Source organism: Diadema setosum, chromosome 15 (genome assembly GCF_964275005.1).
Source record: "Diadema setosum chromosome 15, eeDiaSeto1, whole genome shotgun sequence".
Taxonomy (NCBI): domain Eukaryota; kingdom Metazoa; phylum Echinodermata; class Echinoidea; order Diadematoida; family Diadematidae; genus Diadema; species Diadema setosum.
In genome coordinates, this window is record NC_092699.1 from 6,589,108 (window position 1) to 6,608,135 (window position 19,028).

General features: G+C 38.4%; 1 protein-coding gene across 1 annotated transcript in view; it reads left to right on the plus strand.

Moving 5' to 3' along the window:
* The first annotated feature begins 9,083 nt into the window (after nt 1-9,083).
* Nucleotides 9,084-19,028, plus strand: part of LOC140238808 (protein gustavus-like) — a 40,787-nt gene continuing 30,842 nt past the window's right edge. Inside the window, exon 1 of the mRNA XM_072318708.1 lies at nt 9,084-9,138. The gene's annotated coding sequence lies outside the window, so the exon portion shown is untranslated. The remainder of the gene's footprint in view (nt 9,139-19,028) is intronic.

The following is a 19,028-nucleotide window of genomic DNA, read 5'->3' on the forward strand; positions in this document are numbered from 1 at the left end:
GTTTTGGAGTGTCTACGAGCTGAAAACATCTGCCAAAATGGTTTTGCATAAGAGGGCTGGTTTGAGCAGGATATCCGTGCTACTCTGGATGTCCTGGACATGACCTCAATCCAAGTGGGTCATCCCTCAGTGGTGGTCGGTCAGCCGGCCAGCCCTTTGCCCGTCGTAAATATTTATTAGCCAGTAGAAAGAGAGAGAGAGGCTCCAAGTCTCAATAACAATTATGTGACCATTTGGCTCTAGTTCACTGCGGTCAAGGCACACATTCGAAATGAAAGAAGACAAATTTGCAAGTCCACCTGCCTGCAAACAGGGGGCAAGGCAGTCTGATACTTGGATGGTTTCACCCTTACGAAAGAAACTGCTTGTATAATAAACACGTCTAGAAACTTCACCCTTTGATTATTGAGTCATTTTCTTAATTCCAGAAGTGAGCTTTCGACACGCTTCTCCCCCCCTTCGTCTGCCTGAAATCATTTAGCTAATAGTGCTGCAGGAGGTATTTTTCGAGAAGAGTTTTGCTCAATTCCGAGTGCCCATTTGCAGATTGATTCTTTTTTCTTCTTAAAACATAATCAAGGAGATAGAGCGTAGCGTAATGTTGCATTCACATACGTCACCATGTGTGTAAATACCATATGTATAAGTGGATACTCTTGCACATAAACCATTAAACACTTGCTATAAAAAGGCAATTTTTCTCACGTTTCGCACGCCATGAATATGCCATGAAAATAAACGCATGCAAATTTTTTGCTTGCCATATGTAATACTATACAGTATTCTAATTGTGCAAAATTTGAAACACACAAATTCATCTTGCCCAACCAAGAGTGAAAAATTACTTGCACAAAAATATCTATGTTTAGCGCAAAGAATGTGTATGAATGTATAATTGATGGGTCGTGATGGAGTTGTGACACTGCTGTCTAATGGAAAGTCATTTGTAGTTGCCTGGTGGGCAAAGAGACACAGTCAAGTGTCTGACCATTCTAACTCTAAACAGATCTAAAAATGGTTTTCAGAAATGTGATTCCAGCTGACTTCATTTGCAAGTGTGAAACCTGTCCCAGAGATGATGTGTTGCAAAAAGCCTTCCTTTAATCATTCCATTTTATTGGTCAGCATTGAAAGCATGGCTTTGCGAATGTGGTTGATTACAAAATGAGCATTTCCCCTCCTTCCCCCAAGTCAAAAGGGCAGACATTGGAACGTTCAAGGTTGTTGTGGAAAGCATTTTGACATCAGCTATTAAAGAACCAGAAGGGTATAAGTGTCATTGTGTGACTTTCAAGATTAGTTGCGCTCAAGAGACTTTGCTCAAAATGTGCATGTGCATGCATTATGGATCCTTTACCGCTACAACATTTTAGACATGCCACCATAACTGTATGAGCGTCATTATGGATTTATGTGTGTTTGTCTGTGTGTGTGTGTATGTGTTTGTGCTCGTGTGTTGAAAACATTTTTTTTTTTTCATTTCCTGAAGTGGACGAAGCCTATCGACCTTTTGTTTTTATTTGCCTGTTCATGTAGTCAGATATTGAAATAGCCATTAACTGCTTTTGCATACAATCAACTGATGTAGCGTATTGACAATGAAACAATTTTCCAGGAAAATTTATTAATCTGCTATCACTGTTCACAGGAAAAAAAAAAATCAGAGGGGGGGGGGGGGGATAGAGGGGTATGAAAATGTATCAGTGTGTAGAGCTGCCGAGTAGTTCTTGCAACAGATTTTGATGTGTTTCTCTTTTTCAAAAAGTACTGTGAAACCAGAACATTCGCAGCATGAAACTGAAAAAAAAAAATAATAAGTTGGAACTGATAGCCTTTTCCACGGCTTAAAACTTACATACATGTAGATTTGAAAAAACAGAATGTTTTATCAAAGCATGCCCATGTTGCAGTCTCATATTCTGTAATGTGGCACACAGGGGGTTTACACTGTGGCACATAAAGATTTAACCTGTTGAGGACGATTCCCAAGTATACTTACACAAGTATCTGTGGGAAATACATCCCGTAGCAAAATCAGCACGTCCTCATGAGCGGGTTAAATATGCATTGTGTGGACAAACCTTTCATGTGCACTTTACTTTTACGAATCTTGGCTCCTCACAAAATTCATTTAAGTTTCATGCATACACAAATTTCTGGATTTACAGTAAGAAAATATGTTTATGAAATCATTAAAAAAAAATACATGTTTTTAAATATAATTTCAGTGTGCTCAGCAGCTGCATGTGCCATTTTGTCCATTCTTGAATCAAAATAATGTGTGATAAAATTGTGATTTTTTTTTTTTTTTTTTTTTAACCGTGAAACTATGTTTTACCTACTGTGTGCTTTGGGAGGTGCATGTTTGTGTGTGTGTGATCTGCAGCTAATATCTCAAGATTGATAGAATTCAAGAGAATAGTGTGGGTGCCAAGTATCCAAATGTCATGGATTTGTCCATGGACTAGTTCTGTATCATTAGAGAAAACAAGAATAGAAAAATAAGTGATGGAGGATTCTTTGCCAGAAATTGTGACTCCTGAGACATTTCCAGTTTGTAGTAGCTGGATAAAGATGGGAGAAGATGAAAAAAAAAAGACCCATTCATCATGTGCTGAAAATGTCAGCCAAGATATACTTTTTGTCTAGTCAGGGCATCCTATAATTGTCCTTCCTCCCCCCTCCCTTCCTCAACCCCTTTCCAACTACCCCCCCCCCCAAAAAAAAGACAAAATCTCTACAAGATGTGAACTTCTAAAGAGTTTGAGATAGAAATCTGGAAAGAAGATATGCGAAAAGGTCAGTTATGTTGCTATTTTTAGATGGTTTGACACCAATCATAATTTGATATTGGACTGCAATATCTTCTGTCCATGTAGTCTGCCACTTCAGACACACTTATAAAGGTCAGGTGGATATTGGTTCCTGTTACACCGCAAGATAATAAGTTGATTGATTTTGAATGTACAGCCAAGCTAACGAGCTTCTTGTATGATGAAAAACAAATAAACAAACAAACAAACAAACAAAAAGATTTTAGGCAAGCAAGACTAGCATCATGAGGTTTAGTGCTTTGATCATCTTTATCAATTTTCATCTTTTTGCATATTGTAATGATTGAACAATAATGGTGAGTCTCTGGAATGAGACTAGCAGGGTAGGTGATTAGCAACATTTGGTAGTGCACTGTAAGATTTTATTTTTGGCTGTGTACTCTAGTTTGTGTCTGTGTATTAACATAAAGAAAAACTAGGTAATGGTGGAAAGGGGCTGAATATGCCCTGAAGAAAAGATGGTTTGTGATTTTTTTTTGAGACTCCTTTATAAATTATTATCATCCAACCGAGTCTTGAATGGTCATCAAGGAGGCAGTGACCTACATGGTCAGTCAGCATTGACCAGCAGCTCCTGGGTTGAGGTCAAGCGCACCATGCATGCAGTATGGTTCAAAGGGGGTCAGTTTGCCCAGCGTGTAGAGGAGGTGGTCTTAACCGGTTGAGAGGCAGTCACATTTTAGATGCCACACAGTGTACATCACCATAGACCCAAGCTTGAGCATAAATAGAGGTTGGGGATTAGGCCTGAAAGGGTTAAATATTAGATATTGGAGGGGGGGGGGTAGGGTGGGGGGGATTGATAATATTTGTTATTGAAGAGGGCTTTGTGCTACCCAGAAAAAGAAATCCGCTCCAGAGTGGTCTTGGGACCCTCAACTTTTCAACTCCTGGGCAGGAGCAGTCCTCTTCAGTTTATCAACATGCTCCTTCCTCTAATAGCCTCTTTATTCCCATGGCAAACTTGATAACATATATTGTCTATAGGATGTTAAGCTAGTGGTTGTGAAAGGATTAATCTGCACACTCCCCTATGTCGACCAATGCTAGTAGATACTGGTTGGGACCAGCTCCTTCTCCCCCCCCCCCCCCCCCCTTTATGCTGCACCTTTTATACTGTGTTGTCAATGTGTTGTCAATCATCTTGTATGAAACAAGGTAATAGGTTGCCTACAGTACTATATATGCCATATATTTTCGCAAGGTTTATATTTTCGTTAATTTTATGAGTCTGGTGCTACAATGCATGCATGAATTTTACAGTGCGTGAAATGAAAATATGGCCTCTGACGGTGACATGAATGTGACAGACTACAAGAGTACATTTCTCCGTTCATAACTGTACTTTATGATCATGAATATAACCCCTTGTGAAATTGTTGGGAAGTCCTGATTTGCAAAGAAATAGACTCGCTATTGATATATCTTGTATGGCGTGTACAGTATTTGGCAGATCCCAAATATGGATTCCAATACAAAGAAAAAATCAGAAAACTAACTTACCTTTGGGAGCAGTGATTTAAAAAATGTTCAAGATATCATGTTTGATGCATATGCGTAGGTGTGTTGTATCACAAACATCCTACCATATAACATTTTTGCAATAAAGCCTAAAATATAAGGAGATATCAGTATTTATCTCAATAAACCATGACTTTAGATGGTTAAGTCTGGAATGATTTTTATTTTAAGTATTGTTCACATTTTGTGTATTCAACAATACTTAACATCAATAATACAGATTCAAATTTTTTACAGTGGTTGTTTCTATCCCTAACTCACAGTTTAGAACTATTTTAAAGCTCTAATGCTGGCTTTTTGCTTCATCTGCAAATGGTAAATTATGCCTCTCAAAAAGCTTTTAAAAAGACCAAAGCAAATCAAGGCAAGTAAAATTAAATACAATGGTGGAGGTAGACCCTGAATCTTTTTGATAAGGCTGCAGGAAATGTTGTCTAGGATCTGCTGCTACTGCCTGCCTGCTGTTTTGGTCATCTGTAGATGTTTGGCTAACACAGAACTGGCCTGACCTCGTGCCCTTCCTCGAGAGAGGCGACTCTTAAAACATGGCTGATAACCCTGCAAGATCAGCTGATTGATCCGAAATCTTGGCCTGACGACAATATTTGCGCATCTTGTGATCTGGATATGTCGTTTCAATCTGGATTGAAATGTGAAATGAAATGATGTGGTTGTGCTTTTAACTTGTTTTGATTATAGTGAAGATATGAATCAGGATGCTCTGAACAAAGTGACTTTCATAGATTAAAGCGTTATGATTACATTGAAAGGATTCATTCTATGATATCATATCATAAATGGGAATGTAAAATGTTTTTGACTTTTGAAGAACAGCTCAAATGGGAAAGAAGAATACTTTCTTTCAGTGTCGTAAGAGTTTGTGATAAATGAATTGCGGTGCGGGGCGGCAATTCACAGACATTAAAATATTTCCACAGTAGAAAATTGTGATATTTAGTGAAAGTTCCGAGGTAACTGTAAGAAAGGCTGTGGACCCAAAACATTGCTTAAATAAGAACAAAACAAAACAAAACAAACAAACAAACAAAGAAACAATTCTTTCATCAACCTGCAATAACCAGCAGATATAATGAGTCAACCTTTGCCAAAATCTGTTACACTCCATTATTAAAAAAAAAAAATCACAAATCATTTGACTTCTCTCCAGTCATTTTTTCTGAGAATATTTACTGATTTAAATAAAACAACTTGAATACTAAAAAGTACAATTATAGAAGGGTAGTTAATCACATGTTTGCATTTCAGCCTTTGAGAAAACATCAGAGCAAACTGCATAAAAAAAGCAACAAAGGAATATTATGATTTAGGATACCGTAAATCGATTGTTCGCGTGCATTTTAATTTCGTAAATTTCGCGAGCGCCAAGATTCGTGAAATTCAGATGCATGTGAAAGTTCTTGTCTACTCTTCAATCTATATGCATTGAATGCCAGTTGCAATTTGCAAAAATTTCATGCCGCAAAAAAAGCCGTTGGCTCCCATTCGCGAAAATTTCATGCCGCGAATATATCATGTTTTACAGTATTCTCCTTTTAATTGCTTTGAATGCTTGTGAATATGATTCTGTTTGCTGCAAGATAGATCTGAGTGACATGGTTACAGCTGTTATCATGTGACTAATTGCTTAATAAAGTTCCTACGCTAGATCGTTAGTGAAGTTCCTATGATATATCACTGGAGCAGGATCTGTACGATACCTCGGGTTGTACTCAAAGAGCAGTGTCAAACTTCATTAGTTTGGAAGTTGTCTGTTCGACACAGAGATTTTGATTCCCACTAGGATGGTCACTAGCTCCGTAAGTTAGCATGTGAGAAGAGTGTTTTAATGCCAGCAGTGCGACCTGAAGCGGCACGGCCAAAGAAACACTTTTACTTGGCCTGCTCACGGATCCTTCTCATGTGAGCATATGGGGAGGGGGGGGGGTAGGATCCAGACAATACTGGCTTGGTGATAAGACCACAACAGTATAATAGATATGACCCTGTTTGTGTGTGATCAGCAGGATTGGCAAAGAGGAACGCTATGCCCTTCTCAGTAATAAGTCAGTCGAGATGTACATTGTATGCATACAGAGGCCAATATTGTTGTTGTGTGACAAAAATGGCTGTTTACGCAAAAGAGGACACAGCATATTGGACAATATACAGTATATACACAGCGTAACACAACTATATGTGTATACTCCAAGTAAACATGTAATTTAAGCAATTGAAGTCAGATTTGCTGCAATAATTCATTGTGTGAAAAGGCGCAAAACAAACCTTCATATAGAATGAAATGAACAACAATATAACATTTGCCCGTAACTCAAGGAGCAAGAGAGACCATCGAATGTGATTAAAAATTGAGTGAGAGGGTAGGCATCTCATACAATAGGCCTATAGTTTGAAATTGGCAGTAATGTATCCATAAAAATTTTAGAAGCTGGAGACAAAGGTTTAGTTTTTGATACCACATCCCACATCACACTTGGTAGCCTGAGTTAACAGCAACTTGCTGAAACAATATCATCTAATAATGAAAAACAGAACAATACAAAGCTAAAACATAAGCTTATGAGTTGTTGTGTCTGCATAATGTCTGTATTATCTATACATATTTCATGTTTGTGTGTGTGTGTGAGTGTGTGTGAATTTTGATGTCTTCCACGTGCCTCCAAGCATTAAAAATGCATTCCAGCTACCATATAAACTGTAGACACAACACTGAACACCTAAAGGCTGACTGAGAAAGTCTTGAGTATGGGGTCAAGAGGGCCATCAATCATGTAGAGATTCAGTGTGAAGTGGGCTGCAATGACTGTACAGCAAGATATTTTTACAGTGTGAAATTTTCATGAACTGGACCCGATTGCCCTTTTTTATGATGTAAAATGTCTGTGAATTTTGACTGGCACTCGATGCATACAGTGTAGACAAAAACTTTTGCATTCTTTTTGATTTTGTGAATCTTGGCTCTTGCGAAGTTTGCCAAATCAAGATGCATGTGAACATTCCTTGTTTTAGAGTACAATGTACCAGGGTACAGTGGGGTGAATTTCAACTTGCAGGAAGAGAGGATAAAAGTGGGGTAATACTATAAACCAGATATTTTTGCGTGCATAAAACTTTCGCAAATTTTATAGCAAAGATTTGTGACAGTTAAATGCACATGAAAGTTTTTTTTTTTTTTTTTTTTTCTGTACACAAGGCTTTGGATGCCAGTCACAATTCGTGACAGTGTCGTGCGTTAAAGGCTGTTGGCTCCAATTTTCAAATATTTCTGATTTTATTGCATTGCATTGCATTAATAAACACTTTCGCTGGGTCTGCACTTGTCAGTGAGGGAAGAACCCAAATCATATTACCTTTCACTATGTCTCAGAGAGACCTCATAAGCACAAACTTGGAATGATAAGGTCGTCAACACGTGATTTTTTTTTTTTTTTTTTTTTTTTCTGGCACATTTGGTGCCGGAGGTTAGCTAGTGGTGCAGAGTTGCTACAGATGGTTCTGCATTGTGCATGTAAATCACCATGTTAGCCACCAAAAGTATTGCCTTACTGTAAAACCAGACAGTTTCTTGTGCATGACATTTTCACAAATTTTGCAAGGAGCCACGATTCGCAAAATTACCCTTGTCTATAGGATTGTACATTATGCAGTGAATGCCTGTAGCAATTCACAAAAAATTTCATGGAGGGATAAAGGTCATCATCTCCAGATTGCGAAAATTTCATGCCGTAAATATTTCTCTTCTTATGTTAAGTACAAATCCATCTACCAAAGATTATTACCATTTGTGTAAGGTTGGCAAAATGTCAAGGATTAACTCTCGCTAATTTTTGTTGTGTGAACAGTCCTCTTGAGACCCTAGGAGGTGATCGGTGACCTTGTTTGACCTCTGCGTGGTGCTGATGACAACAGCCCCAAGGGAAAACAGTTTGCCAGGCTATTGTTCTCTGCCACCAATGTTTGTTCATTTTCACCTTGTCCACACACAAAAAAAAGCAGTACCCATTCTTTTTTATCACTTTCTCACTCTCCTTTACCATTTCTATGGAATTTTATTGTCTTGGAGGCAGCATGCGGAAGAATGGCATGTTTAAAGGGAAAAACACCCAAGGACGTGATTACTTTGCTTAAACACACAGTAGTCGGGTATCTCAGCTCATATAAGAATTAACAAATTGAGGAAATATCAATGAGATTAGTGTGAATTCATACCCCAACTCCTGTTAAGAAATAATGGTTTGGAATGGACATTTTAAAGGTAAAATTCAGAGTCACTTTGCTTTAATATTTGATGTTAAAGAGGAACAGAATTATGTCTAAGATAGACATCTCTAGGACAATGACCCCCCTGGATAGACAAATACCCCTGACCCTTTCCCTGATGCTAACCCTAATCCTAATCCTAAGCCTTAAACTAATCCTAATCCTAACCCATGCTCTAACTGACAACCTAACCTTAACCCTACTCTTTCCTTTAACCCTATCACTTTAATTACTGATATTTAGTGAGGTGGGGGTAATTGCCCTGATACAGTCCTGGACTGCGTAATACAATATATGTACATGTGTATGTAGGCCTAAAAACAGATATTTAATGTGTATATTTCCGAAAGTGATCATAGTTCATTACTTGTACCATGCAGAAACAATGAAATGAAGTGAAATTATATGAAGATCTCTATATTTCTGTTTGTGTGAATAGGTCAGTCAGCTGCCAGGAAAGGCTGCACCAAGAGAAGTGGGGGCAAGGACTCGAGGACAAAAAGAGGTAATGTGGAATATTTAGTGTGTAGGCCCTATACTTCCAATCTGCTTTATTTGTTTGGTCTATTATAATGTCCAGTAGTAACTGGTGCTAGTATGCATATAAATATGCTGAGCTGCATTTTAGAGAGCACTTTTCATATGCCTCTGCAGTAAAGGGAGCTAGGGGCATTGTTCTCAGTTTGCTTCTCCATTCATCTATCCCCTTGTTTGTTTGTCCCATTTCTCATTACTGCAATTCTAAGAAAAATGTGTCATGGATTTTCTTGGTATATCTACCCAGGTACACTATATTTAAGGTATTGATACCCTGATTTAGGATTTCGATTTCACTCCCTAGAGGTCAAAGATCAATGAACTTAGGAAAAAAAAATGAGATATGTAACTGTAACTTCATCTAGTTTATATCCAGTGAAAACAAATGTGTTCTACTAATACTGCTGCTTTCTCTCAATCCACATGTATATTGATGTGACTTTGTTCTTTAATGAACTGGGAGACCTAAGGGTATAGCGACAGTATTATACTTTGAAGAAATCTTCTTTACATTTAAGACCCCCACCCCCATCCCCCAACCACCTCATCACAATACCCGATTCCGGTTTGATTTCAAGCCAATCTTGACGAAGACCGGTAGTAACTACGGAAATTATGGTTAGTTTGGCTACCAGCACAAGAATCACAAAGAGGATGTAATGCTCGCAGTATCCTCCCCCGTTCCAACGTATCTTGTCACAACGGGAAAAGTTGTCCCATATTTTTATGACCTTTTCTCTCCCATGATAGACGTCTTCAAATGCTGACGGTCCTTGAGTGAATAGAGTGCGTCAGTGTGAGGTCCTCTAAAGATCTATAAAGTTGAACATCATTCAGTATTAAAATCAGTAGCAATGCTAACCCACACACCACTTCTGCTATTAGGGAGTTTTCGATTGGGTGAACGAGAAGGACGTGCCGCCGAGCGCAACCGTACGTCAAGGCGTCACGTCTGTACGTTGACCCGCTGCTAAAACACATTTCGATTTCGGGCGCCAGCGTCACGTCTTGTGGCGTGTGCAGGAGGCAACCAGGCCTTGTGCCTTGCGTGCATATAAGCGGAATTTGTGACTCGTTTCTGTACTTGTAATATTCATTTTGTCTTTGACTAGATGCGTATCCTGGAAGGAATTATGTGGATTTTAAAACATGATGCATGGTAAGACTACTAGGCAAATGCACTGCTGCACTAGCTAGGCCAAAAGCGCCAAAATCTGTTTGCGTACAGCATTACGTATAAATGCATGTGTGGGACTACGGTAGGCATTTGCAAAGTGCAAAACAGTGAAAACGGGCAAATAAAGTAGGTACCAGAGGCTGTAGTTTATATGTCAGCACTGCTGCTGTGACGTATCAAGATCATAAGCTTTCATGTAATTAGAATATAAATATTCTCTCGAAAGAAAAAGGAAAACAGGTGAACTGAGCACGGATTTCCCGAGAGTAATCGTGCTCTTTCGCACGATACCCGAGAGGAGTGTGACGTCATAGCAAGGGTGGATTGAGCGCGGCGCAACCGATTTGGGTGGACGCTGATAACCGGGGTTAATGCGTTCGAAATTTGTGCGATGAGCCAAGGGTCGACACTTGCGCATGCGCAGTACGTAAAAACTACGTCATAACAGGGTGACGCCTGGCTCAACGTGCAAATCGAAAAGTCCCTATTTACTTTTGCTACTGACTAATTCAGGTAGTCATTTGCAGCAATAGTTAGGTTCTTGCAACATTTGTAATCTTCGAAATTTTAACTTGATTTAGCTTATAGTTTTAAACGATGAAGTGTATCCACATCACACATATTTTTCTACAATGAAACTTTCGAGAGCCCCACTTGATAATTAGACCACAGAACTTAAAGAAATAAATACACATAGTGCTAGCGCTAAACTTCAAAAATGTGGAATGATACAGTACCACAGGTATTCTGGGTTAAAGGGATAGCACAGTATTGGTGGAGATGAGAATTGGGCTTTTAACTTTTTGCGAGATACCAAGAAAACACTTATGATATAGTACAGAGTATACCATTTTAAGAGGAATTCAAAGTTTATTTGATGAAAATCGGGTTTGGAATGAATGAAACATCCAAAAACAAGGTAAAACAAAGCGATCGTAATAAAGTGTGGGTCCCACACTTTATTAGAATCACTCTTTATTGGATATCTCAGCCATTTCAAAACCAATTTTCATCAAATAAACGTTGAATTCCTCATAGAATTACATGCTCTTTCATATTTCATAAGAGGTTTCTCATTATCTCACCAAAAAATGTTAGAAACCTGAAATTAGGTCTCAACCAAAACTGTACGATCCCTTTAACCCCAAAGGTAAAGGGGAAAGGGGTTCATAGAGTTTCTGGCATCCAAAGATGCGGATGCTCTCTTGAGCTCCGGTGATGCGGTATGTTTGTCGGTCTTGGGGTAGAAAGTGCCATACACCATTTCATGCACTCACTTTAATGATAGTTATGTTTATAGTACAGTCTGATGGTTTTATTTGTAGCTTATTTCGGATCATTTTATCACACTTTCGATGTGTGTATGTGTGGGGGGGGGGGGAGGTAATTGGGTCAGATACAGGGAGCATACAGATACAGGGCTTCGTGATAGTGTGTTTAAAACGTCTATATTTTCGCGTGATAAATTTTTCGAGCTGAGTGGCTCAAAAACATGTTCGCGGGATCTTGATTTTGCAGTGTGCAGTTGTTCACCCATTCAACACTCTTCAAGATGTGCAGAGAAAATTGTGAAGATATTTTCACGGGTTTTAGAATTTGCGCTAGCTAGAAGTAGTGCAAAATGTACAAAAATTAATGTACCGTGAAAATTTTTGCATTCACAGTACCCCTCATATATTCTATGAAGAAGAGAATTTGTGATCAGAATCTTTAACTCAAGTGGGTACAATTTGTATCTCATTGGCTTGGAGACTAGGTAGTGGCCTGGTGGTGACTTCAGTCTCCCTGGTCGCGGAGTGGTTGCAGAGACCTTACTAGAGATGTTGCGGATATGTCTCCGAGACTGAGAAGACATTTCCGCGACTTCCGGGTGAATAAGTTCGTCATTGATGTTTGCATACATCTCGGACATCACCCCGGAGCCGCCTTCTTGGTGAGAACACAAGCCATTTTTTTCTTTAGTGGAGTCACACAAGTTGCGTCAGCGGTGGCAGTCACAGCAAAATCTACTCCAATGAGTTAGACCCTTCAGACACTTGATTGTGATTGTAGCTGTAATATGAGATACATTAATTGTACCACCTCTATGCCCCCTAGACATACAGTTGATTATGAACACAACACGCCCACAAACACATGGTATGTGATATGGGCCATGTTTACACCTATCGAGAAACGTAAATTGTATTACTGAATTACAAACATATATTTGCAATTACGATTCGAATCATTCATTCACAAGACTGGGGAAGGCTTCGCGGAATTTGCAGTTTTGAATTTCAGAGCAAGGAAGGGAGGTTTGGCTTCTTTCAGAGTTTATATCAATCACTCTTGAGCTGTAAGTAGCGCACGCTCTAAGTGCAGTGTGAGCATTTGAGGAGCACGGTCTTTCTGTGGAAGTGTTGGATAGGAAACCATAATCCATTTGAAACATGATTGAAATTATGATTCAAATCACCATCTGTGATTCCGGTTTGCATTCACACGGCAAGAATGCTTAATATGAAACACAATTCCAGTGATGCGTCATTACAATCAAGATGTTTCAAATTAATCACTCTTGGTACGTGTGAATACAAGGATAGAAATGGGGTTATTTGAATTGTGTAGAAGATGTTCTATAACTCAACATTCTTTTTGCAAACAGTAACACTGGCTGATGACGCCGAGGTAAATCTTGCACTTGGTGAGGTCAAAACGATTCAGCTCGTGAAGTGTCTGTTTTTTTTTTCTTTTTTATTTCCAGTCAAAATAATCTCTTGTATAACTCTTTCTTTTTGCATTCTTTCTAGTGCAACATTTCTCTGATGTAACTGCTATCAATGGCAAATTATATTTTCCTTCCATTTATTATGATGCAAAACAAGGAAACGAAGAAACACATTTCCAACATGTACATTGTATATAGGCTACTTGTGAACAATGATGATAATGATAATGGTAATAGGAGTAACTGTAGTGACAATGATAATGACCATAGTAATAATGATTGTAATAATAATTTTAATGATAATGATAGTATTGATAATGATGATTAAAACTAGAAAAGCACTCACAGAGTGCAGACCTCCACCAAGCAGCTCATTTCCACTCATACACACATGCTGAAAATCACCCAATTTCCCAATGATAAAGAAGCCTTGTGTTTTACGTGCACCTCATTAGCTTCCTGCTGTGCGCCACCTTGAGCAGTGCATGATGTGCTTTAGTGCACGTTTGCAAACCTCAAATACGGGCAGCTTGAACTCCCAAGTTCATCAACCCTATTTGCCAAAAGATTTTTGAAAATCTTTCAAACATTCATCAAAATGCCCTGATCACTACCAAAATTTAGCCATCTGTTCCTTGTGTCATTGTCAACGTTTCCTCCAAGTTTCATCCAAATCCGCACACAACTTTTTGAATTATTTGCACGGACTGAGAAACAAACCAGCGATGACAAAAACAAAAGATAACTTCCGTTGTAGAGGTAATCATGATGATAATGATAATGATCTTGATCGTGATGATCATGGTGACAACAATAAACTTTCTTGGAGTAATACTAGATTTTATGTGGAGAGAGACGATGCAGTGATCTGATGCATGCAAGTGATTTATTATCTATCATTTCATATCAACCTCGCAAATTTGGTTTATTGCCACTTGGTCTAATATCAGACGGTCTACTTCCCAGTTCGTCTAACACCACTACGGCTAAACTCATTTGGTCTACTATCAATTTCGTCTAATGCCCGTTTGGTCTAATCCTCACTCAGTCTAATGTCCAGTTTGGCTAATTATCATTTCGTCTAATGACTAGACGGTCTAATTGCAAGTTTGACTCATTGGATTTTTTTTTCCATTTTGTCTAATAAACTGTGGGTATTAGACAAAATAGGCATAGCCCATCTGGCTAAGTGGAAATTGGACTAAATGGTCATTACATGAACTGTTTGTAGACGAAACGGAACTAGACCATGTGGGTTGAGACTAAATGGCTATTAGACGCAGTGGGATCGGGAGTAGACCAATTAATAGATCACCGCAAATCTAAGGAGTCGTATTGCTAATGGGCTATATGGAGGGTTTGAAAACAGTGACACTTTTGTGTCCTCAAACTCCCATTACATGTAACTGTTAATCAATCTCCTCCATGTTGATAAGACCATTTAAAGATTCAGGTTCCACATCCTTCTTGTTATGTTTTCGATTGTAATGAAACAGTTATTGTTCTGATTGTTTTGTTTTACAATATGCAATTTTGCAATGTTTAATGTGAACACGGAGTGCACCATTTCATGCATGAGGCATGACGTGCTTTACGTTGCGAGTTCCGATCGAACCAGGTAGGAACTGGGACGCCAATCCACTCAGTTGGACGAGTCACATCCGTGTGGGGGGAAAAAAGTACCCAAAAGAACTGTGCTCATAGCATAACATGCCCTCGTACTAGAACTTGTCTATTTGCAGGATATGTGTATTGTGTGTAGTTGGGTGTACAGTACATGTATGTTTATGGAGTGTTTGTATACATGTGTGTGTGCACATGTGTAGGCCTACAAACTTTTGTATCATGGACTTTCCACTGTACATATTATGTCCATTTGTTTGGAACAGAGATACAAAACAAAAGAGTACAATGGCTGCAGTTATCTGTCATATTTGTGGGATACATTATATACAACAGAAGAAAACTTGAAGATTCAATAGCGGAAAACAGTGCTCCCCCAAACAAACAAGGAAACAAACAAACAAACAAACAAACAAACAAACAAACAAACAAACAACAACAACAACAAAGAATCAGTGTTTTAAAGTGTTGGTGCATGTGCATACATGTGTTAAGTGTGTGGGGGAGATTTTTTGGTCATGAAAACCTTCTGCTCTTAAAGCAATTTTTAATAGGGTGATACTTTTCTTCTCCCTAAACAATATCCTGCATTGTCACGGCACGGTCATGTCGATGGATAGATTGTGCAAATGTAGGAAGTGTTGGTGCAGTATTTCCCTGCTACAGGATTTTGCTTCCCCCCAAATGAACTTTTTCCAGTCGACCTCAAGTCCGTGGTTGTGATGAATTCTGCACAGGGGAGCAGCGAAAGGGAGAGCAAAACATACAGAAAGTATAATGCTTGTCACAATTACGTTGGTCCTCTTGTGGTGAGGTATTATTGGTTTATACCCCCATATTGACCACATGGATGACATTCTGGTTTTCTCTTTCCAGTGTGCCGGATTTTGCACCAAATCCTGCGCAAAACACAACTGTTATGCAATGACCTAAAAAGGAAACATGTTTACAAACAATCCCGTGCCAGATATAACTATCATGGGATGACATAAACAGAAAAGTTGTTGACAAACCATTTCATAATCGTGATTATTCTTCTGTTGTACAAAACTTGCAATTGTGACAATAAAATCTTCCTTGACCTGATTATGAGGTGGGTTCCTTGTGCATGTAAACAGTGTATAGGGAGATATGGATGGGATATCAGTTATGCTGTTTAAGAAATGAGAATGAATGGGAGTGGTTATGATAAATTACTTGATTAGTCAAAAACAACAAGAGTAAACACATGTGCAGACAGCAAAGAGTTCTGAGGAAGGCTCAAAATTCATCTTACACCATGCATACTTTGAGCTGTAAAGGAAAAAATATCTGTGACATGAAATGTTTGCAAATTGGAGCCATTTGCCGTCTTTTGCAGCATAAAATTTTCCAAATTGCCACTGGCATTCAATGCATTGTGCAGACAAGAACTAGAAGACATGAAAATAAATTTGCAGAGAATGTATGAAAAGCACACATTACTTCAAATTGTTACTGACACATGTAAGGTGTAATATCATTCCTTCTGCTATCTTTCAAAGAGGTAAGTCAAGTGCTCTTTTATTTTTGCTAGAAATGTTAAATTATGTCAGATCATCTTGATATTTTATATACATATCATCATCCTGTAGTGATGTCACATACTGTTGTAGTCTTCTCATCCAGCGATGGCAAAGTGAAAACTTAAAAAAAAAAATTCATAACAATTTTTACCAGATTGTCCGATTTCCCCCAAACATTCACTGACGTGTTCTAAGGAATATTGCTGCATTCACTCAATCAACACATATTTTGAGTGAAGGTGTCCTTTAAAGGACAAGTTCACCTTCATTAACATAAGGATTGAGAGAATGTAGCAATATTAGTAGAACACAGCATTGAAAGTTTGAGGAAAATTGGACAATCCGTTCAAAAGTTATGTATTTTTGAATTTTTTGTGCAGTTACCGCTGGATGAGAAGACTACTACAGTGTATGATGTCACATGCGTACAACAGCATAAGGAAAATATAAAGAGAATTTCACAAAATTTCATCTTTTGAAAAAAGTACACATTCCCTTGACTCGTTACTGACATATGTTATGGGTAATATTATTCCCATTGCCTTTAGAAAGAGGCAAGTCAAGTGCTCTTTTATTATGCGAAAAAAGTGAAAATATGTTGAATTTTCTTTACATTTTCTTTTATGTTGTACTCATATGACATCACGAGCCTTAGTAGTCTCCTCATCCAGCGGTTCCAACACAAACATTTTAAAAATTCATAACTTTTGCATCAATTGTCCAATTTTCCTCAAACTTTCACTGATGTGTTCTACTGATATTGCTGCATTCTCTCAATCCCTATGTTTATGAAGGTGAACTTGTCCTTTAACCCGTTGAGGACGAGTCCCGAGTATACCTGGGCAAATGTCTATTGGAATTGCATGTTGTAGCAGAATCAGCCCGTCCTCAATGGGTAAAAGAGTGACTTAAGTAACCAAGTGATGCAAACGTATCATGATAGAAGCATCAGCTTCTAGTGATGGAGGCATAGCCTAGTGATGTCATCACATTACTGAAGTCATTTATTTATGGGGTTCGACTTTGTCACGCTACTGAATTTGTTACATGGGGCCGGCTTTTCTCTGTTAGTGCCGGATCCCGCTCCAATTGGTCTAAACTCCGTCCATATTCCTCCCATATTGACATCGTTATGGGTGATATGATGTTCCTTTAGCGGCCCAGATGATGACTTGGAAGAAAAAATTTGGCAGCGGAGCGTCCCTCGTCACCGCACAGTAGGATGTCTCGCCTCGGTCAGAAAACAGACACCGTTGAGTCACGGCGGGCACGTGCGTGTTTACTTCCATGGCTGGTTGCCGTGGCAACATCGATGATGCCCTCTGCGGTTGTCTTGCCGTGCAGGCAGCGTGCATTCAAGGAGTGGCATGTTTGGTTTTACAGTGCATTACGTCTCTCTCCCACACAAATGAAATGGATAAAAGGGATCATAAGAAACAGGAGAGGTTCCCCCAAATGCATGTAACATATTATTAATTCAAACTGTCGTGAATATTTCATCGCAAACCATTTCCAGATTTTGTTCTGTTTTGTTTTGTTTTTGGTTTGTTTTTTGTTTTTGTCACCTGCCATGCTCTACATTCTGTTAGCCGTTGCTTGACTTTTTTTTTGTTTTGTTTTGTTTTTTTGAATGTAAAATGTCACATGGTTCAATGTGATTCAATGACGCATTCATGTGGGTGTATCAACGACTGCATCATTTTATTCATACTGCATCAAGATATAAAGACCGATCGAGGCATGAAAGATAGATAATTAAGAAATGAGCTCATCATTATGGCTTGGTAAAACAACTCATATCATTAATATGCTGTAGGATTCATTCTGTTCTCCTCACATCATAATACTGTACATGCTGAAATTTTCACATTCAGATATTTTTGTGTGTTGTTAATTTTGCGGTTGCGAGGGTGTATTAAACTGAACGTAGTTATTCGCGCGTTGTTATTTTCGCAGTTGAAAGGCGATTCGCGAAATTTGCGAAAATAAAACCACCGCGAAAATTTCAGCTTGTACAGTACCTGTTGGAGACTAGACCGGAGTATACTCGGACAGGTGTATATGGGAAATATATTAGCAAAATCAGTTCATCCTCAACGGGTTGATTTAAGAAAAAAAAATACACTCCAGTAACCTTTAGCCACTCACAGTTGGCATAGGGAATTTGCAAGAGAGAAAAAGAAAAATAACAACAACTAATGAATGGCCAATGAATGAAGAAAGAAATATATATGTGAGAAGTCATTAAACAAATGAAAAGTTAGATATTTTAGAGATGAGCGTAAGATACACACTTATGTTGCATTTATCATTAACAGAGAAAAGTACCACGTATACAAATGAGTGAAAACAATCATATATTATGCACATACACCTTTGTATCTTTATAATATTGAAAGAGTTGATAGATAGCTGTATTATCCTTATGAGTCATTTATGGTACTGTGGCATACTGTGAGACTTTGAAAATGAGTTTGCATGGCAATATTATTGACTTTGTAGGGTTTTTAGTGAGCTGTACATTTTGTGTCTTCTTCAACTTTCATGATAGAGATGAGTCTACTTTTCATGTCAGTCAACACCTTCCTATATTCTTTCAAGGATAAAGTTAGACCAACAGATAAATAGGTATTAAATAGATAGCTTGATGAATACATATATAGATATATAGATAAAAGATATATCGATAAAATACCTGTTTACATGGATATAGAAAAAAGGTGTATAAGGGCAATTACCCCTTCCCCGGCTAAATACTGGTTAGTGATATGGTTAGAGTAAAGATTAGGGTTAGGGGAAGGGGA